This window comes from Xenopus tropicalis, chromosome 2 (assembly GCF_000004195.4).
Source record: "Xenopus tropicalis strain Nigerian chromosome 2, UCB_Xtro_10.0, whole genome shotgun sequence".
In the NCBI taxonomy this organism is placed as follows: Eukaryota; Metazoa; Chordata; class Amphibia; order Anura; family Pipidae; genus Xenopus; species Xenopus tropicalis.
The window spans coordinates 169,626,641-169,650,088 of record NC_030678.2 but is presented as its reverse complement, the minus strand read 5'-3'; the positions used below and the strand labels follow the sequence as shown (position 1 = coordinate 169,650,088).

Below are 23,448 nucleotides of genomic sequence, written 5' to 3'. Positions count from 1 at the left end.
CTCAGGCCCTCTGGCAGATCCATCTTCTGCTGTGGTGGAGTTCCGAAAAAGTTGATGACATATTCCCTTCCCTTTTAGACACTCGGGGGCCAGGAACTAGTAAACTACCCTTAGGACATACTTCCTGATCATTAGGGAGATCAGTCCTTTGGATCCCACACAACTTCTCTCAGAACTTAACTCAGGCTACACCAACTCTTACTAAGCTGCATTCATAGATGTATCTAGACTAATGTAGCTAATGATAACCTAGATCCATTTGGGAAAGTGGTGACAACATCTCAAGATCTTGACTATTATATTTTTTTATAGAGACTAACAGTAGATGGCCTTATTATTACATACTTTAGGAGACAGTTGGTCTATTTTTTGGCACATTAAACAGTGGAAGCAAATTAGTTTATGGTTCATGTCACCACAGGTGTCTGCCCCAGCCTACCAGATATTCAGGGACCATCACCTGAGCCCTACTACACTGAATCCCCTACTCTGACAGGTGTCACTGGGGGAATACTGTCCCCACTACTTTTCCTACTGGAGGACACAACTAGCCCTCACTCTTACGCCCCTGTGTTGTGCTATGACAAGATGCTAGGATGTTACTTACTAACCTCATTCTTAGGTCTCCTTCTTCACAAACGAATGGTTACTTTAGAGTCCAACTTCTTCACCTCTCATCCCCAGGCCTACCTCCACCTCAGGTCTTCTTGCAGATCCATCTTCTGCTGTTGTGGAGTCAAGAAGATGACATATACCCTTCCCTTTTATGCACTAGGGGACCAGAAACTAGAAAACTACCCTTAGGCCAATGGGGAATACTTCCCTCCAGGGACTTCCTGATCATTAGGGAGATCAACCCTTTGGCCTACCTCCACCTCAGGCCCTCTGGCAGATCCATCTTCTGCTGTGGTGGTGGAGTCAAGAAAAAGTTGATGACATATACCCTTCCCTTTTATACTCTAGGAGACAAGGAACTAGTAAACTACCCTTAGGCCAATGGGGAATACTCCCGTCCCAGCGACTTCCTGATCATGAGGGAGATCAACCCTTTAGGATCCCACACAACTTCTTCTCCTCTGATCCTCCAGGCCTACCCATTCCAGAAGAAGTTGGTGGCATATTCCCTTGCCTTTTATACACTACACTGCAATACAATCTTATTAGAGCCAAATGAAGTCCCTCAATAGAAGGAAAAGTCCATTTAGTGAGTAGCCTATTGGGCCAGTAATACCAGGGTAATTGGACCCTTGAGCTTTTGCTATTGAGGGAAACACATTATCCTGTTTCCAGTGAGAAATGACAAAACCGAGATGACTTGTAGCCCTAAGGAATACAACAGGGGATCCATTATAAAGAGTAATGTAGAATAAATACGGCCCCCCCTAGTGCAGGAAAGTCATACAGGCTTCTATTTATCAACGTTCAACATTTTTTTGGCGTTTTTGCATGTTTCTCCCGTTTATAATAAGGAATCACATTAGGCAGAAATGTATTTTTCTCTCATTTATCAAACACATTGATTCCGTATCGCTATAAAGATTAGCGAGGCAGGCGTTGCTCATTCCCTTCATTCATTCTGCCATTTCCATATAACAATAATGTGCTCTATTTTTATTACAGATGGGTGCCTTGTCCTGTGTTTGTATGGCGTAATTGTGACACAACTGATCCCGACAAAAGTAAGTAACTATTATACAGAAAATAAAATTAATCTCTTTTTAAAGGGAAACTATTCCTTCATTTCAGTTTTCTACAGGTTTCCATTGTTGTCCAACATTATCATTTGCCGTAGGCCTGTTGTAGGAATGGCTTCATAAGAAGCCCTACAGGGGATAGCCTAGATCTACAGGGGCGTGGCTTGGCACTATTGTGGGTGTGGTTATTTGAAATTGCTGTTAATGGTGAAGTGCAAGAGAGTGTTTGCAGAAACAGCCCCCTAAGTTTGCTCATAGCCTGTACAGAGAGATACCATAAAACTATGGCACATAGGGATTCCCCTGTACTAAGCACAATTCAGCAGGAACAGCCCCCTAAGTTTGCTCATAGCCTGTACAGAGAGATACCATAAAACTATGGCACATAGGGATTCCCCTGTACTAAGCACAATTCAGCAGGAACAGCCCCCTAAGTTTGCTCATAGCCTGTACAGAGAGATACCATAAAACTATGGCACATAGGGATTCCCCTGTACTAAGCACAATTCAGCAGGAACAGCCCCCTAAGTTTGCTCATAGCCTGTACAGAGAGATACCATAAAACTATGGCACATAGGGATTCCCCTGTACTAAGCACAATTCAGCAGGAACAGCCCCCTAAGTTTGCTCATAGCCTGTACAGAGAGATACCATAAAACTATGGCACATAGGGATTCCCCTGTACTAAGCACAATTCAGCAGGAACAGCCCCCTAAGTTTGCTCATAGCCTGTACCGAGAGATACCATAAAACTATGGCACATAGGGATTCCCCTGTACTAAGCACAATTCAGCAGGAACAGCCCCCTAAGTTTGCTCATAGCCTGTACAGAGAGATACCATAAAACTATGGCACATAGGGATTCCCCTGTACTAAGCACAATTCAGCAGGAACAGCCCCCTAAGTTTGCTCATAGCCTGTACAGAGAGATACCATAAAACTATGGCACATGGGGATTCCCCTGTACTAAGCACAATTCAGCAGGAACAGCCCCCTTAGTTTGCTCATAGCCTGTACAGAGAGATACCATAAAACTATGGCACATGGGGATTCCCCTGTACTAAGCACAATTCAGCAGGAACAGCCCCCTAAGTTTGCTCATAGCCTGTACAGAGAGATACCATAAAACTATGGCACGTAGGGATTCCCCTGTACTAAGCACAATTCAGCAGGAACAGCCCCCTAAGTTTGCTCATAGCCTGTACAGAGAGATACCATAAAACTATGGCACATGGGGATTCCCCTGTACTAAGCACAATTCAGCAGGAACAGCCCCCTAAGTTTGCTCATAGCCTGTACAGAGAGATACCATAAACTATGGCACATGGGGATTCCCCTGTACTAAGCACAATTCAGCAGGAACAGCCCCCTAAGTTTGCTCATAGCCTGTACAGAGAGATACCATAAAACTAAGGCACATAGGGATTCCCCTGTACTAAGCGCAATTCAGCAGGAACAGCCCCCTAAGTTTGCTCATAGCCTGTACAGAGAGATACCATAAAACTATGGCACATAGGGATTCCCCTGTACTAAGCGCAATTCAGCAGGAACAGCCCCCTAAGTTTGCTCATAGCCTGTACAGAGAGATACCATAAAACTATGGCAGCATAGGGATTCCCCTGTACTAAGCACAATTCAGCAGGAACAGCCCCCTAAGTTTGCTCATAGCCTGTACAGAGAGATACCATAAAACTATGGCACATAGGGATTCCCCTGTACTAAGCACAATTCAGCAGGAACAGCCCCCTAAGTTTGCTCATAGCCTGTACAGAGAGATACCATAAAACTATGGCACATAGGGATTCCCCTGTACTAAGCACAATTCAGCAGGAACAGCCCCTAAGTTTGCTCATAGCCTGTACAGAGAGATACCATAAAACTATGGCACATAGGGATTCCCCTGTACTAAGCACAATTCAGCAGGAACAGCCCCCTAAGTTTGCTCATAGCCTGTACAGAGAGATACCATAAAACTATGGCACATAGGGATTCCCCTGTACTAAGCACAATTCAGCAGGAACAGCCCCCTAAGTTTGCTCATAGCCTGTACAGAGAGATACCATAAAACTATGGCACATAGGGATTCCCCTGTACTAAGCACAATTCAGCAGGAACAGCCCCCTAAGTTTGCTCATAGCCTGTACAGAGAGATACCATAAAACTATGGCACATAGGGGGTTCCCCTGTACTAAGCACAATTCAGCAGGAACAGCCCCCTAAGTTTGCTCATAGCCTGTACAGAGAGATACCATAAAACTATGGCACATAGGGATTCCCCTGTACTAAGCACAATTCAGCAGGAACAGCCCCCTAAGTTTGCTCATAGCCTGTACAGAGAGATACCATAAAACTATGGCACATAGGGATTCCCCTGTACTAAGCACAATTCAGCAGGAACAGCCCCCTAAGTTTGCTCATAGCCTGTACAGAGAGATACCATAAAACTATGGCACATAGGGATTCCCCTGTACTAAGCACAATTCAGCAGGAACAGCCCCCTAAGTTTGCTCATAGCCTGTACAGAGAGATACCATAAAACTATGGCACATAGGGATTCCCCTGTACTAAGCACAATTCAGCAGGAAATTTAAAGTGTATAGTGACCCTTTAATCTTTATAATTCCTTTTCAGTCTGACGAGTGAGTATATTAAAACCATAAAAATATGTTCCATAATTTAATGACACATTGGAATCTAGAAAATTAAAGAGCACTAAAGGCTACAAAATCTGTCGATATGGAAGATTAGGCCTGTTTGTTTATACACTTCTATCTACAGATCAGTTATATTTCCCTTTTCCTGTCGATTATCTCACCAAATGGCAACGTTTATTCAGCTGCACCAGGATATTTAGACGGATTTAGTGTTCAGAATGTTCTTCTATTCATACAATCCTTTGTGCAAATCAACAGGCGATGTCTTAATTTGTTCAGGAGTTTTTAAAAATCATATTTATCGCATTTATTCTTGGCTCCTGTAAATAACAGAACCTATTAAATGACATCTGTGATTACTTAAAGCACCAATATACTCTCATACTGTTCCTGCTGAATTGTGCTTAGTACAGGGGAATCCCTATGTGCCATAGTTTTATGGTATCTCTCTGTACTGGCTATTTATATAGGGAGAGATGGTGCCTATAGTAGCAGTGGGGGGATAATAGCCTCTGGGAAGGGACTGGGGCTGTGGGATAGCAGGTATAGTAGGGAGAGATGGTGCCTATAGTAGCAGTGGGGGGATAATAGCCTCTGGGAAGGGACTGGGGCTGTGGGATAGCAGGTATAGTAGGGAGAGATGGTGCCTATAGTAGCAGTGGGATAATAGCCTCTGGGAAGGGACTGGGGCTGTGGGATAGCAGGTATAGTAGGGAGAGATGGTGCCTATAGTAGCAGTGGGGGGATAATAGCCTCTGGGAAGGGACTGGGGCTGTGGGATAGCAGGTATAGTAGGGAGAGATGGTGCCTATAGTAGCAGTGGGGGGGATAATAGCCTCTGGGAAGGGACTGGGGCTGTGGGATAGCAGGTATAGTAGGGAGAGATGGTGCCTATAGTAGCAGTGGGGGATAATAGCCTCTGGGAAGGGACTAGGGCTGTGGGATAGCAGGTATAGTAGGGAGAGATGGTGCCTATAGTAGCAGTGGGGGGATAATAGCCTCTGGGAAGGGACTGGGGCTGTGGGATAGCAGGTATAGTAGGGAGAGATGGTGCCTATAGTAGCAGTGGGGGGATAATAGCCTCTGGGAAGGGACTGGGGGCTGTGGGATAGCAGGTATAGAAGGGAGAGATGGTGCCTATAGTAGCAGTGGGATAATAGCCTCTGGGAAGGGACTGGGGCTGTGGGATAGCAGGTATAGTAGGGAGAGATGGTGCCTATAGTAGCAGTGGGGGGGATAATAGCCTCTGGGAAGGGACTGGGGCTGTGGGATAGCAGGTATAGTAGGGAGAGATGGTGCCTATAGTAGCAGTGGGGGATAATAGCCTCTGGGAAGGGACTAGGGCTGTGGGATAGCAGGTATAGTAGGGAGAGATGGTGCCTATAGTAGCAGTGGGGGGATAATAGCCTCTGGGAAGGGACTGGGGCTTTGGGATAGCAGGTATAGTAGGGAGAGATGGTGCCTATAGTAGCAGTGGGATAATAGCCTCTGGGAAGGGACTGGGGCTGTGGGATAGCAGGTATAGTAGGGAGAGATGGTGCCTATAGTAGCAGTGGGGGGGATAATAGCCTCTGGGAAGGGACTGGGGCTGTGGGATAGCAGGTATAGTAGGGAGAGATGGTGCCTATAGTAGCAGTGGGGGATAATAGCCTCTGGGAAGGGACTAGGGCTGTGGGATAGCAGGTATAGTAGGGAGAGATGGTGCCTATAGTAGCAGTGGGGGGATAATAGCCTCTGGGAAGGGACTGGGGCTGTGGGATAGCAGGTATAGTAGGGAGAGATGGTGCCTATAGTAGCAGTGGGGGGGATAATAGCCTCTGGGAAGGGACTAGGGCTGTGGGATAGCAGGTATAGTAGGGAGAGATGGTGCCTATAGTAGCAGTGGGGGGGATAATAGCCTCTGGGAAGGGACTGGGGCTGTGGGATAGCAGGTATAGTAGGGAGAGATGGTGCCTATAGTAGCAGTGGGGGGATAATAGCCTCTGGGAAGGGACTAGGGCTGTGGGATAGCAGGTATAGTAGGGAGAGATGGTGCCTATAGTAGCAGTGGGATAATAGCCTCTGGGAAGGGACTGGGGCTGTGGAATAGCAGGTATAGTAGGGAGAGATGGTGCCTATAGTAGCAGTGGGGGGATAATAGCCTCTGGGAAGGGACTGGGGATGTGGGATAGCAGGTATAGTAGGGAGAGATGGTGCCTATAGTAGCAGTGGGGGGATAATAGCCTCTGGGAAGGGACTGGGGCTGTGGGATAGCAGGTATAGTAGGGAGAGATGGTGCCTATAGTAGCAGTGGGGGGGATAATAGCCTCTGGGAAGGGACTGGGGCTGTGGGATAGTAGGTATAGTATGGAGAGATGGTGCCTATAGTAGCAGTGGGGGGATAATAGCCTCTGGGAAGGGACTGGGGCTGTGGGATAGCAGGTATAGTAGGGAGAGATGGTGCCTATAGTAGCAGTGGGGGGGATAATAGCCTCTGGGAAGGGACTGGGGCTGTGGATAGCAGGTATAGTAGGGAGAGATGGTGCCTATAGTAGCAGTGGGGGATAATAGCCTCTGGGAAGGGACTGGGGCTTTGGGATAGCAGGTATAGTAGGGAGAGATGGTGCCTATAGTAGCAGTGGGGGGATAATAGCCTCTGGGAAGGGACTGGGGCTGTGGGATAGCAGGTATAGTAGGGAGATATGGTGCCTATAGTAGCAGTGGGGGGATAATAGCCTCTGGGAAGGGACTGGGGCTGTGGGATAGCAGGTATAGTAGGGAGAGATGGTGCCTATAGTAGCAGTGGGGGGATAATAGCCTCTGGGAAGGGACTGGGGCTGTGGGATAGCAGGTATAGTAGGGAGATATGGTGCCTATAGTAGCAGTGGGGGGATAATAGCCTCTGGGAAGGGACTGGGGCTGTGGGATAGCAGGTATAGTAGGGAGAGATGGTGCCTATAGTAGCAGTGGGGGGGATAATAGCCTCTGGGAAGGGACTGGGGCTGTGGGATAGCAGGTATAGTAGGGAGAGATGGTGCCTATAGTAGCAGTGGGGGGATAATAGCCTCTGGGAAGGGACTGGGGCTGTGGGATAGCAGGTATAGTAGGGAGAGATGGTGCCTATAGTAGCAGTGGGGGGATAATAGCCTCTGGGAAGGGACTGGGGCTGTGGGATAGCAGGTATAGTAAGGAGAGATGGCGCCTATAGTAGCAGTGGGGGATAATAGCCTCTGGGAAGGGACTGGGGCTGTGGGATAGCGGGTATAGTAGGGAGAGATGGTGCCTATAGTAGCAGTGGGGGATAATAGCCTCTGGGAAGGGACTGGGGCTGTGGGATAGCAGGTATAGTAGGGAGAGATGGTGCCTATAGTAGCAGTGGGATAATAGCCTCTGGGAAGGGACTGGGGCTGTGGGATAGCAGGTATAGTAGGGAGAGATGGTGCCTATAGTAGCAGTGGGGGGATAATAGCCTCTGGGAAGGGACTGGGGCTGTGGGATAGCAGGTATAGTAGGGAGAGATGGTGCCTATAGTAGCAGTGGGATAATAGCCTCTGGGAAGGGACTGGGGCTGTGGGATAGCAGGTATAGTAGGGAGAGATGGTGCCTATAGTAGCAGTGGGGGATAATAGCCTCTGGGAAGGGACTGGGGCTGTGGGATAGCAGGTATAGTAGGGAGAGATGGTGCCTATAGTAGCAGTGGGGGGATAATAGCCTCTGGGAAGGGACTGGGGCTGTGGGATAGCAGGTATAGTAGGGAGAGATGGTGCCTATAGTAGCAGTGGGATAATAGCCTCTGGGAAGGGACTGTGGCTGTGGGATAGCAGGTATAGTAGGGAGAGATGGTGCCTATAGTAGCAGTGGGGGGGATAATAGCCTCTGGGAAGGACTGTGGCTGTGGGATAGCAGGTATAGTAGGGAGAGATGGTGCCTATAGTAGCAGTGGGATAATAGCCTCTGGGAAGGGACTGGGGCTGTGGGATAGCAGGTATAGTAGGAGAGATGGTGCCTATAGTAGGCAGTGGGGGGATAATAGCCTCTGGGAAAGGGACTAGGGGCTGTGGGATAGCAGGTATAGTAGGGAGAGATGGTGCCTATAGTAGCTAGTGGGGGATAATAGCCTCTGGGAAGGGACTGGGGCTGTGGGATAGCAGGATATAGTAGGGAGAGATGGTGCCTATAGTAGCAGTGGGGGGATAATAGCCTCTGGGAAGGGACTGGGGCTGTGGGATAGCAGGTATAGTAGGGAGAGATGGTGCCTATAGTAGCAGTGGGGGATAATAGCCTCTGGGAAGGGACTGGGGCTGTGGGATAGCAGGTATAGTAGGGAGAGATGGTGCCTATAGTAGCAGTGGGGGGGATAATAGCCTCTGGGAAGGGACTGGGCTGTGGGATAGCAGGTATAGTATGGAGAGATGGTGCCTATAGTAGCAGTGGGGGGATAATAGCCTCTGGGAAGGGACTGGGCTGTGGGATAAGCAGGTATAGTAGGGAGAGATGGTGCCTATAGTAGCAGTGGGGGGGATAATAGCCTCTGGAAGGGAACTGGGGCTGTGGGATAGCAGGTATAGTAGGGAGAGATGGTGCCTATAGTAGCAGTGGGGGGATAATAGCCTCTGGGAAGGGACTGGGGCTGTGGGATAGCAGGTATAGTAGGGAGAGATGGTGCCTATAGTAGCAGTGGGGGGATAATAGCCTCTGGGAAGGGACTGGGGCTGTGGGATAGCAGGTATAGTAGGGAGATATGGTGGCCTATAGTAGCAGTGGGGGGGATAATAGCCTCTGGGAAGGGACTGGGGCTGTGGGAATAGCAGGTATATGTAGGGAGAGATGGTGCCTATAGTAGCAGTGGGGGGATAATAGCCTCTGGGAAGGGACTGGGGCTGTGGGATAGCAGGTATAGTAGGGAGAGATGGTGCCTATAGTAGCAGTGGGGGGATAATAGCCCTCTGGGAAGGGACTGGGGCTGTGGGATAGCAGGTATATGTAGGGAGAGATGGTGCCTATAGTAGCATGGGGGATAATAGCCCTGGGAAGGGACTGGGGCTGTGGATAGCAGGTATAGTAGGGAGAATGGTGCCTATAGTAGCAGCTGGGGGGATAATAGCCTCCGGGAAGGGACTGGGGGCTGTGGAATAGCAGGTATAGTAAGGAGAGATGGCGCCTATAGTAGCAGTGGGGGAATAATAGCTCTGGGAAGGGACTGGGGCTGTGGGATAGCGGGTATAGTAGGGGAGAGATGGTGCCTATAGTAGCAGTGGGGGATAATAGCCTCTGGGAAGGGACGGGGCTGTGGGCATAGCAGTATAGTAGGGAGAGATGGTGCCTATAGTAGGCAGTGGGATAATAGCCTCTGGGAAGGGACTGGGGCTGTGGGATAGCAAGGTATAGTAGGGAGAGATGGTGCCTATAGTAGCAGTGGGGGGATAATAGCCTCTGGGGAAGGGACTGGGGCTGGTGGAATAGCAGGTATATGTAGGGAGAGATGGTGCCCTATAGTAGCAGTGGGGGATAATAGCCTCTGGGAAGGGACTGGGGCTGTGGGATAGCAGGTATAGTAGGGAGAGATGGTGCCTATAGTAGCAGTGGGGGATAATAGCCTCTGGGAAGGGACTGGGGCTGTGGGATAGCAGGTATAGTAGGGAGAGATGGTGCCTATAGTAGCAGTGGGGGGATAATAGCCTCTGGGAAGGGACTGGGGCTGTGGGATAGCAGGTATAGTAGGGAGAGATGGTGCCTATAGTAGCAGTGGGATAATAGCCTCTGGGAAGGGACTGTGGCTGTGGGATAGCAGGTATAGTAGGGAGAGATGGTGCCTATAGTAGCAGTGGGGGGGATAATAGCCTCTGGGAAGGGACTGTGGCTGTGGGATAGCAGGTATAGTAGGGAGAGATGGTGCCTATAGTAGCAGTGGGATAATAGCCTCTGGGAAGGGACTGGGGCTGTGGGATAGCAGGTATAGTAGGGAGAGATGGTGCCTATAGTAGCAGTGGGGGGATAATAGCCTCTGGGAAGGGACTGGGGCTGTGGGATAGCAGGTATAGTAGGGAGAGATGGTGCCTATAGTAGCAGTGGGGGGATAATAGCCTCTGGGAAGGGACTGGGGCTGTGGGATAGCAGGTATAGTAGGGAGAGATGGTGCCTATAGTAGCAGTGGGGGGGATAATAGCCTCTGGGAAGGGACTGGGGCTGTGGGATAGCAGGTATTGTAGGGAGAGATGGTGCCTATAGTAGCAGAGGGATAATGAGTAGAAGGCAGAGTTATTTGATGTTTTTGCCACAATAAACAGAATTATTAATGTATAACCCCAGTACACCTATTCATCTGATGAGAGTTAAATTTTGACAATACTAATGTGCTTGGGTCTCTGGGAGTCGCTATGACAGGATGCGCAGTCCCGTTGCCTCAGTGAGTAGTCGCGACACCGTGTTGCTGCCAGTGATTATTGTTGACAAGAGGCTTCACACAGAGAAACAAAATGGCTTCCGGCTGGGCTGCAGCTCCGGAGCTCAGTTCTTGTGAATAGAAGTTGCTGCTTGATGTTTTGCTGCTGATGCGCCTTATAAACACCCCCCGGGGGCAGGCAGGGGGGGCAGACGGGGGGGCAGACGGGGGGGAGCAGCAGTGCCCTATTTATCGATACATCCAGGGGAGGAAGGGAAATGCAGACGTGTGTTGTGATAGTTAATAAAATATATATTTATTGGGCGGATCAAATATTTATTGCTCGCTTAGTGCACAGACAATGCTGTTGACCTACATGAAGAGCATTTTTGACGGTTGATCGGAATCAGCAGGCAGAAACTATAGCGGCGTTCCCCCCGCTCCCACAGATGGGCCGCTTGTGTATGGGAGAGAACTGCCCAGGAATGCTGCATTTACTGTATGGTAGCCTAGCGCTGCTCTCCATAGATACGTCTCTCTATAGAGACAGGGCCTGTCCCTCTGTAGCCACAATAATGTTATTCTGCACTGCTACATACACACTGCCAACCAACTGCTTGAGCAGATAGACTGACTCATACACAGATAGATAGATAGATAGATAGATAGATAGATAGACAGACAGACAGACAGACAGACAGACAGACAGACAGACAGACAGACAGATAGATAGATAGATAGATACATAGATACATAGATACATAGATAGATCAATAGATAGATAGATAATAGATAGATACTGTATAGAAAAAGAGAGAGAGAGATGATAGATAGATACTGTATATAGATAGATACATAGACAGATGATAGATAGATAGATAGATAGATGATAGATAGATAGATAGATAGATGCTATATATAGATAGATACATACATAGACAGATGATAAATCGATAGATAATAGATAGATAGATCAATAGATAGATATGTAATAGATAAAGAAAAAGAGAGAGATGATAAATAGATGCTATATATAGATAGATACATAGACAGATGATTGACAGATAGATAGAGAGAGAGAGAGAGAGAGAGAGATAGATAGACAAACAGACAGATAGATGATAGATAGATAGATAGATAGATAGATAGATAGATAGACACACAGACAGATAGATAGATAGATAGATAGATAGATGCTAGATAGATAGACAAACAGACAGATAGATAGATAGATAGATAGATAGATAGATAGATAGATAGATAGATAGAAATGATAGATGCTATATATAGATAGATACATAGACAGATGATTGATAGATAGATAGATAGATAGATAGATAGATAGATAGATAGAAAGATAGACAAACAGACAGATAGATAGATAGATGCTATATATAGATAGATACATAGACAGATGATAGATAGATAGATAGATAGATAGATAGATAGATAGATGCAGGACTGCAATTCCCACTGTCTCTTTAGAGTGCCCACTCATGTAGGGCTCCTTCCCATTGGATAAGGCAGACATTAGCCAGTTTGGGGGCTGTAAGGGAATGTTCCTTGTGCCAAACAAAGCCCCTATTTCCCGGCTCGGTTCCCTGCCGCGCGTCTCAGGCTCAGTCACTTGTGCATTCAGCTGCTGTCTCTCATACAGTGTCTCTCATACAGTGTCTCTCATACAGTGTCTCTTATACAGTGTCTCTCATACAGTGTCTCTCATACAGTGTCTCTCATACAGTGTCTCTCATACAGTGTCTCTTATACAGTGTCTCTCATACAGTGTCTCTCATACAGTGTCTCTCATACAGTGTCTCTTATACAGTGTCTCTCATACAGTGTCTCTCATACAGTGTCTCTCATACAGTGTCTCTTATACAGTGTCTCTCATACAGTGTCTCTCATACAGTGTCTCTCATACAGTGTCTCTCATACAGTGTCTCTTATACAGTGTCTCTCATACAGTGTCTCTCATACAGTGTCTCTCATACAGTGTCTCTCATACAGTGTCTCTTACAGTTCTCATACAGTGTCTCTCATACAGTGTCTCTCATACAGTGTCTCTCATACAGTGTCTCTCATACAGTGTCTCTCATACAGTGTCTCTCATACAGTGTCTCTCATACAGTGTCTCTCATACAGTGTCTCTCATACAGTGTCTCTCATACAGTGTCTCTCATACAGTGTCTCTCATACAGTGTCTCTCATACAGTGTCTCTCATACAGTGTCTCTCATACAGTGAGGCAGTTGTGCTACAGTCCTGCCTCTCTCACACACACTGGCACCAGAGAAATAAAACTCAAGTGCTACGACTAATGCCTCCTGGCGCCACGCTGATCCATGTGCCCCCCATATTGGCGCAGTACCGCCGGGCACACACATGTCTAACGTGTCCTACCACTCCCATACAGCCCTGCCCTGTCTCACCTTCTGTCTCTCTCTCTGATCTGCGCCATTTTAATGCCTTAGTGGGCAAATGCCTGGGCAAATATTAACTGTCGGGCCCTACTGTACTGCCACACTCACTTGTTTGGCCACACCCCTAAATGCCACACCCATTTTACCAAAACATTACCCAGACATGCCAGTATAATTACTACAGAAAATAGATAATGACCATATTAACCCCATATGTGCCTATATTAACCCTAGACTTCCATAGACCTGACTATAGGCCTGACTATAGGCCCGTGTCTGGGATATGCTGGGAGTTGTACCTAGGGCCCATGTCTGAGGCATGCTGGGAGTTTTACCTAGGGCCCATGTCTGAGATATACTGGGAGTTGTACCTAGGGCCCATGTCTGAGCTATACTGGGAGTTGTACCTAGGGCCCATGTCTGAGATATACTGGGAGTTGTACCTAGGGCCCATGTCTGAGATATACTGGGAGTTGTACCTAGGGCCCATGTCTGAGCTATACTGGGAGTTGTACCTAGGGCCCATGTCTGAGATATACTGGGAGTTGTACCTAGGGCCCATGTCTGAGATATACTGGGAGTTGTACCTAGGGCCCATGTCTGAGATATACTGGGAGTTGTACCTAGGGCCCATGTCTGAGATATACTGGGAGTTGTACCTAGGGCCCATGTCTGAGATATACTGGGAGTTGTGCCTAGGGCCCATGTCTGAGATATACTGGGAGTTGTACCTAGGGCCCATGTCTGAGATATACTGGGAGTTGTACCTAGGGCCCATGTCTGAGGCATGCTGGGAGTTGTACCTAGGGCCCATGTCTGAGATATACTGGGAGTTGTACCTAGGGCCCATGTCTGAGATATACTGGGAGTTGTACCTAGGGCCCATGTCTGAGATATACTGGGAGTTGTACCTAGGGCCCATGTCTGAGCTATACTGGGAGTTGTACCTAGGGCCCATGTCTGAGATATACTGGGAGTTGTACCTAGGGCCCATGTCTGAGATATACTGGGAGTTGTACCTAGGGCCCATGTCTGAGATATACTAGGAGTTGTACGTTGGGCCCATGTCTGAGATATACTGGGAGTTGTGCCTAGGGCCCATGTCCGAGACATGTTGGGAGTTGTACGTTGGGCCCATGTCCGAGACATGTTGGAAGTTGTACAGTGGGCCCATGTCCGAGACATGTTGGAAGTTGTACAGTGGGCCCATGTCCGAGACATGTTGGGAGTTGTATGTTGGGCCCATGTCTGAGATATACTGGGAGTTGTACACTAATCACCAACTTAAAAAGAATATGGAAAGAAATGCAAATCTTGGAGCCGTGACTTCTCTTTTACCTCCTTAACTCCAGAAACCCAAGCAGAATCCCCAGACCTATCCACTGAATGTCATTCCGGAAATAACAGCGGTTTATCAGGGAAGGTTCGGCATCAGTGAGTGACATGTGACATTTAATGGAACCGGCAGTCAGACAGACATCAACTCCTCTGATTGATATCAGATTGGCACTTAGTCTAGAATTTCATGTGCAAAAATAGCATCTTGATACAATTTGGGCCTGGAACTGCGGAGAGGATTTGGGTAATTGCAAATGATGTTCCTTTCCACATTTAATCTTTTTTTTCCTGGAGTATAAAAAGGTCTCAGTGCATTATTTGACCATAAATAGCACAACGCGGGGGGGAGATGTGGCGTAATCGTTTCCAAGCAGAAGTCGCTCTGCGTAGAGCAGATACGCCCCACCCAGGACATAGACATTCCTAGTGGGCAGAGTATAGATATACAGGGTTTGTCTATGGACAGCAGAGAGGGACGGCAGATGGAGATGAACAAAGGCCATGAGGTATATATAACATTATAGTAGTGATTGTAGGACCTTATGGACTACGTTCATTTGAGGTCCAACTGTGTTTAGAGAACCCCTTAGATCATAACATGGATACATCCATGGCAGCAACTTCAGCGGTTAGACAATTTGGCCTCCAGGCTGGATACTTCTACCAACTACTGATTTAGGACTCTAGAGATAACCTACTCTAGATACATAAGGGCAACCAGGAGATAGTCTCCTATAGGCCCTAGTAATATTCTGCCCCACATATATCAGTCCCCATTGGACACACTTCATTCTGGCCTGTGTTGTCCCTCTGTGGTGAACTCTATTCTCACATTTTGATAAATCAGCCCCATAAAGTCAAGGTTCCAAAGAAGGGCAGAAAATGTGTTTTTTGATGAGAGTTGAGCTATATACATGGGTTCAGTTTTTGAAGGGTCTTAAGTGTCTTTAGAAGGCTGTATTTATGGAGGACATCAGTGAACAAAGGGGTACAGTAAAACACAGCAGTGAGATTAGTATAGGATTGTATAGGGTGTGACATCACTGGGTGGGGTAGTGACTTCACGTGAGGGTGGGGCAATTGGCCGATCACCAAGTCAACTCTGAAAGTCCTGTCCAGTTTTCCTAATTTGAAAAACAGGGCAGGCAGTTTTGACCCCAACAGCCCTTTCCAAAAACGAGGCTGCCCAGGTCAAAACCTGACAAGTGGCAACCCTAGATAAGTCGATTAGTCAAGCAGAAACATTTAGAACAGACTGACATGGAAAAAGATGGTCTAATGGAGCTCTGGTTAGGTTCAGCAGGCTTGGCTGGAGGTGATAACATCTAATAAGTCAACTGAGAAGTCAACTGCTTAGTCTTTGTACTTTTTCGGACCTGAAGAAATTAAACCAAGGTTGCACCGGTTAAACCCGGGGTCCTCAAACTACGGCTCACAGGCCGGATCCGGCACCCCAGGGTAATTTACCCAGCCCCCTGCTGCGTCCTCCTCTCTCTGGGAAGATGGACGAAAGACTGGGGGGAGCTGGAAGAGGTAGGACTCAGCGGGCAGAGGGAGGACTGAGCGGACAGAGGTAGGACTCAGCGGGCAGAGGGAGGACTCAACAGGCAGAGGGTGGACTCAGCGGGCAGAGATAGAACTCAGCGGGCAGAGGTAGGACTTAGCGGGCAGAGGTAGGACTCAGTGGGCAGAGGGAGGACACAGCGGGCAGCGGGAAGGTGGATGAACATATGGAGGAGGGGGAGGGGGGGGAGGTGCTGGAAGAGAATGCAGGAGTGGGCGGGGGGGGGGAATGGTGGTTGTCTGGCCCCCCAACAGTCTGAGAGGCCATGAACTGGCCCCTTTCTTAAGAAGTTTGAGGACCCCTGGGTTAAACCAACTTGCAAGACTTTAAAGCTAGTTTAAACATTAAGGAGAGTCCAAGATGGACCCTTGGACATCTTGGGTTTTTGAATTATAGTACAAAAGAGAGGGAGATCATACACTGTGTGGTTTTGGAGAAGGGTGCCATGACATCCATCCATCCGTAAATATAAGGACGGCACTAGGTACTGGCCCATCAGTCTCCCATTTGCTTCCATTATAGTCAAAGATCTGGTGTCTCTGTCCTAAAATGAACACAAAATCGAAATCATCCTTTATAAAAGCCTTGTTTACGCCATAAACCCGTCTGTGCAGCTCGGCCCGGGTAATGGCTAATTCTGCGCCGCCTGAACGACTGGCAAGCGTTTGTTTACAACGAACAGGTGCTGCCTTGTCTTTGGGCCACATTCCGAGGCCTGCGCCTAGCGGCCTTCCTTGGCAAGTAGGTGCCAGCGCTGCCAAAGTCTTCTGATTTGTGAATAACAGGAAAGTCAATTACCAGCGTGTGGATTGGACGTTCCCTATCAGGGCACGGAATTATAGGCTGCCACTTGCCTTTTGCCGGCTATCTGTTACAGGGCGGCGCACCCGCATTAAAATGACTTGCGACTAATGACAGAGCTGATTTTAGTGCCACTTTATCACTCGGCGGAGGGGAAGGGAGATTTTATTGTAATGTAATAGGTGAATTCTCGCACTGCATCCGTTCTGTTTGTTTGGCTCGGGGATGATCGGGACGAATGGCTGCCATTGAGCCAGACATATGGGATGGACTAATAATGCAGAGTTGCGCAGCCACGGTTTTAAGCTGCAGCAGAGAAATAAATGGCCCTGGGCTACTGGAATCACAAGGGCATCTGGGGAGAGGGGCAGCTTAGGTAATGTTACATTAGTTTGTTTTATTAGTAAGGGGAACAGGGACACAGAGCCCACTCTTGAGTTCTGTCTGAGAAACCCCCCGGAAGTACAGATAATATGCAGTATATTCAGATCCCAGAAATTCTGTATAATCCATATAGTGCTTCTACAGCAATATCCTACAGAAATAGCCTAACTGTCTATAATTGCTCCACTGTAACTGTTTAAAGGGAAACTATACCCCCAGAATGAATACGTAACCAACAGACAGTTTATATTATATTAAGTGGCCTATTAAAGAATCTCCCCAAACTGGAATATATATACATCAGTAAATTTTGCCCTTTTACATCCTTTCCCTTGAGCCGCCATTTAGTGATGGGCTGTGTGCTCCCTCAGAGATCAGCTGACAGGAAGTGATGCAGCTGTAACTGTAACAGGAAGTAGTGTGGGAGCAAAACGCGGAACTCTGCCCATTCATTGGCTGATGGGGCCTAGCATGTATGTGTGCCTTGGCTTGTTTGTGTGCATCGTGACTCCTATGATCCCAGGGGGCGGGGCTTAGTAGTTAAAATGGCAGTTTCATATTTAGGATTACCCAATGGCACATACTGCTAAAAAAGTATATTTATATGAAAATGGTTTATTTAGATGAAGCAGGGTTTTACATATCAGCTGTTTATGAAATATGTTTTTATAAAGACCTACAAATAGTTTTCCTATATGTAAGATGACTATCCTTTCCTCCATTTCTCTTCTTTCTTCTCATATAGAAATACGGAATGACCATGGTATAGGCATAAAGGCAAGTAGCTAGATGAATAAAAGGGCCCACTGGCACCTGGGTCCTATAGGAGTGTCCCTGAAATCCCAGTGGCCCAGTCTAACACTGTTCTGTGTGGTTCCTCCTTCTGGGAACCTCAGCTATTGCCCTACCCAACAACAAGGCTGTCCTATCTGGCTCACAAGGCTACCTCTACTGCCCCTCTTTGGGCCCTGAGCAGACTAATAGTTTTTTTCTATATTTATATATTTTTATATATTTCTTAGATGTAATGATCAGACCATTCATATAAAGTAGTCCAACATCTCTAGCATGGACCCATTTTAGGAGACCCCGATTAGTGATGAGCGAAATGGCGAAAATGTCGCGCGTCTTCTTTTGTCGAGGCTATTCTTTTGTCGCCCGAGGCTGTTCATTTGTCGCCCGCGGCTGTTCTTTTTGTCGCACGGCTATTCTTTTGTCACCCGAGGCTATTCTTTTGTCGCCCGAGGCTGTTCTTTTGTCGTCCGAGGCTATTCTTTTTGTCGCGCGGCTATTCTTTTGTCACCCGAGGCTATTCTGTTGTCGCGCGGCTATTATTTTGTCGCCCGAGGCTATTCTTTTGTCGCCCGAGGCTATTCTTTTGTCGCTCGAGGCTATTCTTTTGTCGCTCAAGGCTATTCTTTTGTCGCCCGAGGCTATACTTTTGTCGCCCGAGGCTATTCTTTTGTCGCCCGAGGCTACTCTTTTGTCGCACGAGGCTATTCTTTTGTCGCACGAGGCTATTCTTTTTGTCGCCTGAGGCTATTCTTTTTGTCGCCCGAGGCTATTCTTTTTGTCGCGTGGCTATTCTTTTGTCGCCCGAGGCTATTCTTTTGTCGCCCGAGGCTATTCTTTTGTCGCCCGCACCTATTCTTTTGTCGCGCGCCTATTCTTTTGTTGCCCACGACTATTCTTTTTTTATGCCGACGTCAGTTTTTGGACACGTGGCGAATTTTTCAGCACCAAATTTTTTCATCCGTTTCGCAAAACAATCTGCCAATGGCGAAACACGGAAATTCGCCGTAAATCCAAATACATTTTGCCCATCACTAGCCCCTAACCCTCTCGGGATTGTTTGCTTTCTTTAGAGAGATGGCTGGATAGAGATATAGAAATATGGGTATACATGTTAAAAAATTATGCCAGGCCTAATATTTAACCAGCTATAATAGATTTTTAAGTAACAAAAGACTAAGACGGTTTCTTTGTTTAATTGCACAGCTAGAAGCACAATCAATAGGAAATCATTCCATGTAGATGCTCCAAATTGTCGTTCTATCCATGGTTGATTGAGGGTTATTTAAGTACTTTCATTACAGGTATTAAATATTTAAAAAATGCATCAATAGACAATTAAAAGTGAGTCTAAAGGTAAATGTAGCGATTACACCATAACAGACGAGACGCCGGTACTTTATGTATAACTGTTTTATGATTGCTATGAAACGACGTTTTATTGATAGATTGATTTTTAATTTCTCTCCTATGGCAAGTCTGTAGGAAATGCGGGGCCACAATGCATTGCAGGTCGGCTGGGGCCAGAAGGACTAATAACCCTGAGCTTCTTCCTGAGAAAGGGAGGAGTCAACCATAGAGCCAGGGATCAGAGAGGGAATCATTGTACTGATTATTGCCAGAGATAAAGTGTATATATGTTACATCTAGACCAACGTTAGGTAGATCATGGGTTACATTCATATCATACCACTTACTGTATATTCATAAAGCAGTATGGTGGATTAGACTCAGGTAACTATCTCTATATCACAAGTACTTAAGTGCCAGTGGTTCTTAACCAGATAATAATGGAACTAGGGCAAAATGTTTCAATATATTATATATACAGGTATAGGACCCGTTATCCAGAATGCTCGGGACCAAGTACAGGTACTGTTTTATTATTACAGAGAAAAGGGAATCATTTAACCATGAAATAAACCCAATAGGGCTGTTCTGCCCCCAATAAGGGGTAATTATATCTTAGTTGGGATCAAGTACAGGTACTGTTTTATTATTACAGAGAAAAGGGAATCATTTAACCATGAAATAAACCCAATAGGGCTGTTCTGCCCCAATAAGGGGTAATTATATCTTAGTTGGGATCAAGTACAGGTACTGTTTTATTATTACAGAGAAAAGGGAATCATTTAACCATGAAATAAACCCAATAGGGCTGTTCTGCCCCAATAAGGGGTAATTATATCTTAGTTGGGATCAAGTACAGGTACTGTTTTATTATTACAGAGAAAAGGGAATCATTTAACCATGAAATAAACCCAATAGGGCTGTTCTGCCCCCAATAAGGGGTAATTATATCTTAGTTGGGATCAAGTACAGGTACTGTTTTATTATTACAGAGAAAAGGGAATCATTTAACCATTAAATAAACCCAATAGGGCTGTTCTGCCCCAATAAGGGGTAATTATATCTTAGTTGGGATCAAGTACAGGTACTGTTTTATTATTACAGAGAAAAGGGAATCATTTAACCATTAAATAAACCCAATAGGGCTGTTCTGCCCCAATAAGGGGTAATTATATCTTAGTTGGGATCAAGTACAGGTACTGTTTTATTATTACAGAGAAAAGGGAATCATTTAACCATTAAATAAACCCAATAGGGCTGTTCTGCCCCAATAAGGGGTAATTATATCTTAGTTGGGATCAAGTAAAGGTACTGTTTTATTATTACAGAGAAAAGGGAATCATTTAACCATTAAATAAACCCAATAGGGCTGTTCTGCCCCAATAAGGGGTAATTATATCTTAGTTGGGATCAAGTACAGGTACTGTTTTATTATTACAGAGAAAAGGGGAATCAGTTTTAAAATTCTGAATTATTTGATTAAAATGGAGTCTATGGGAGACCGGCTTTCTGTAATTCAGAGCTTTCTGGATAATGGGTTTCCGGATAAGGGGTCCGATACCTGTACGAAAAATTCATATCCGAAAATACGAAATAATCGTATCTTATCGTATAATGTCCGAAAAGTGTGATTTTTTTTGTATCTGAACGATCGTAAAATGCAGAAAAACCTTTCTGACTTTGAACCTTCAGTGCAGGATTTTGGAAGCCTCCCATAGGACTTAATGGCACTCTGCAGCTCCAACCCGGCCCAAGGAAAGTCTCCCATAGGGCTCAATGGCACTCTGCAGCTCCAACCTGGCCCAAGGAAAGCCTCCCATAGGGCTCAATGGCACTCTGCAGCTCCAACCCGGCCCAAGGAAAGTCTCCCATAGGACTTAATGGCACTCTGCAGCTCCAACCCGGCCCAAGGAAAGTCTCCCATAGGGCTCAATGGCACTCTGCAGCTCCAACCTGGCCCAAGGAACGTCTCCCATAGGGCTCAATGGCACTCTGCAGCTCCAACCCGGCCCAAGGAAAGTCTCCCATAGGGCTCAATGGCACTCTGCAGCTCCAACCCGGCCCAAGGAACGTCTCCCATAGGACTCAATGGCACTCTGCAGCTCCAACCTGGCCCAAGGAACGTCTCCCATAGGGCTCAATGGCACTCTGCAGCTCCAACCCGGCCCAAGGAAAGTCTCCCATAGGGCTCAATGGCACTCTGCAGCTCCAACCCGGCCCAAGGAAAGTCTCCCATAGGACTTAATGGCACTCTGCAGCTCCAACCCGGCCCAAGGAAAGTCTCCCATAGGGCTCAATGGCACTCTGCAGCTCCAACCTGGCCCAAGGAAAGCCTCCCATAGGGCTCAATGGCACTCTGCAGCTCCAACCCGGCCCAAGGAAAGTCTCCCATAGGGCTCAATGGCACTCTGCAGCTCCAACCCGGCCCAAGGAAAGTCTCCCATAGGGCTCAATGGCACTCTGCAGCTCCAACCCGGCCCAAGGAAAGTCTCCCATAGGGCTCAATGGCACTCTGCAGCTCCAACCCGGCCCAAGGAAAGTCTCCCATAGGGCTCAATGGCACTCTGCAGCTCCAACCCGGCCCAAGGAAAGTCTCCCATAGGGCTCAATGGCACTCTGCAGCTCCAACCCGGCCCAAGGAAAGTCTCCCATAGGGCTCAATGGCACTCTGCAGCTCCAACCCGGCCCAAGGAAAGTCTCCCATAGGGCTCAATGGCACTCTGCAGCTCCAACCCGGCCCAAGGAAAGTCTCCCATAGGGCTCAATGGCACTCTGCAGCTCCAACCCGGCCCAAGGAAAGTCTCCCATAGGGCTCAATGGCACTCTGCAGCTCCAACCCGGCCCAAGGAAAGTCTCCCATAGGGCTCAATGGCACTCTGCAGCTCCAACCCGGCCAGAAGTCCCATAGGCCAATGCACCTGCAGCTCCAACCCGCCAAGGAAAGTCTCCCATAGGGACTTAATGGCACTCTGCAGCTCCAACCCGGCCCAAGGAAAGTCTCCCATAGGGCTCAATGGCACTCTGCAGCTCCAACCCGGCCCAAGGAAAGTCTCCCATAGGGCTCAATGGCACTCTGCAGCTCCAACCCGGCCCAAGGAAAGTCTCCCATAGGGCTCAATGGCACTCTGCAGCTCCAACCCGGCCAAGGAAAGTCTCCCATAGGGCTCAATGGCACTCTGCAGCTCCAACCCGGCCCAAGGAAAGTCTCCCATTGGGCTCAATGGCACTCTTCAGCTCCAACCCGGCCCAAGGAAAGTCTCCCATAGGGCTCAATGGCACTCTGCAGCTCCAACCCGGCCCAAGGAAAGTCTCCCATAGGGCTCAATGGCACTCTGCAGCTCCAACCCGGCCCAAGGAAAGTCTCCCATAGGGCTCAATGGCACTCTGCAGCTCCAACCCGGCCCAAGGAAAGTCTCCCATAGGGCTCAATGGCACTCTGCAGCTCCAACCCGGCCCAAGGAAAGTCTCCCATAGGGCTCAATGGCACTCTGCAGCTCCAACCCGGCCCAAGGAAAGTCTCCCATAGGGCTCAATGGCACTCTGCAGCTCCAACCCGGCCCAAGGAAAGTCTCCCATAGGGCTCAATGGCACTCTGCAGCTCCAACCCGGCCCAAGGAAAGCCTCCCATAGGGCTCAATGGCACTCTGCAGCTCCAACCTGGCCCAAGGAAAGTCATGATACTGAAGCTTGAATGAATCCGAAACTTTCCAACTTGGCGACAAATACCATTTTGTCGCACAAATTGTCGCGCTTTTTGTCACAAAGTACAAAAAAGTCACGCAAAAATATCGCAGAAAATATGCAAAAGTTGTAGAAAAAATAAAAAATTTTTGTCGTGATGAATGTGCCCCTAAATTTACTGTAATTTCTGTATTTCTTGAGTTATGAATCACCAGATAAACCATCTTTCAGCCGTGCGTGCATTGTATTCTACTGCATGAACAGAAGCAAACATTTTCTATAAAATACTTGACTTTTGTATCATTAAGAAGTAAAAAAAACAGAGAAATAACAAAAAAAAAAAAAGTCCTACGGTGTAAACCGCTGAGAGATTTTCTTTGATCTTCGAGAGCTCGTTGACGTTGGAGGAA

The 23,448-nt window shown here is 47.3% G+C and overlaps 1 protein-coding gene across 5 annotated transcripts in view; it reads left to right on the top strand.

Annotated features, from left to right (window-relative positions):
- The window catches only part of tenm4 (teneurin transmembrane protein 4), an 811,512-nt gene that overhangs the window by 357,577 nt on the left and 430,487 nt on the right, over positions 1–23,448 (top strand). For all 5 annotated transcript variants that reach the window (XM_031895585.1, XM_031895582.1, NM_001102688.1 and 2 more), the window contains 1 exon segment: positions 1,621–1,679. The gene's annotated coding sequence lies outside the window, so the exon portion shown is untranslated.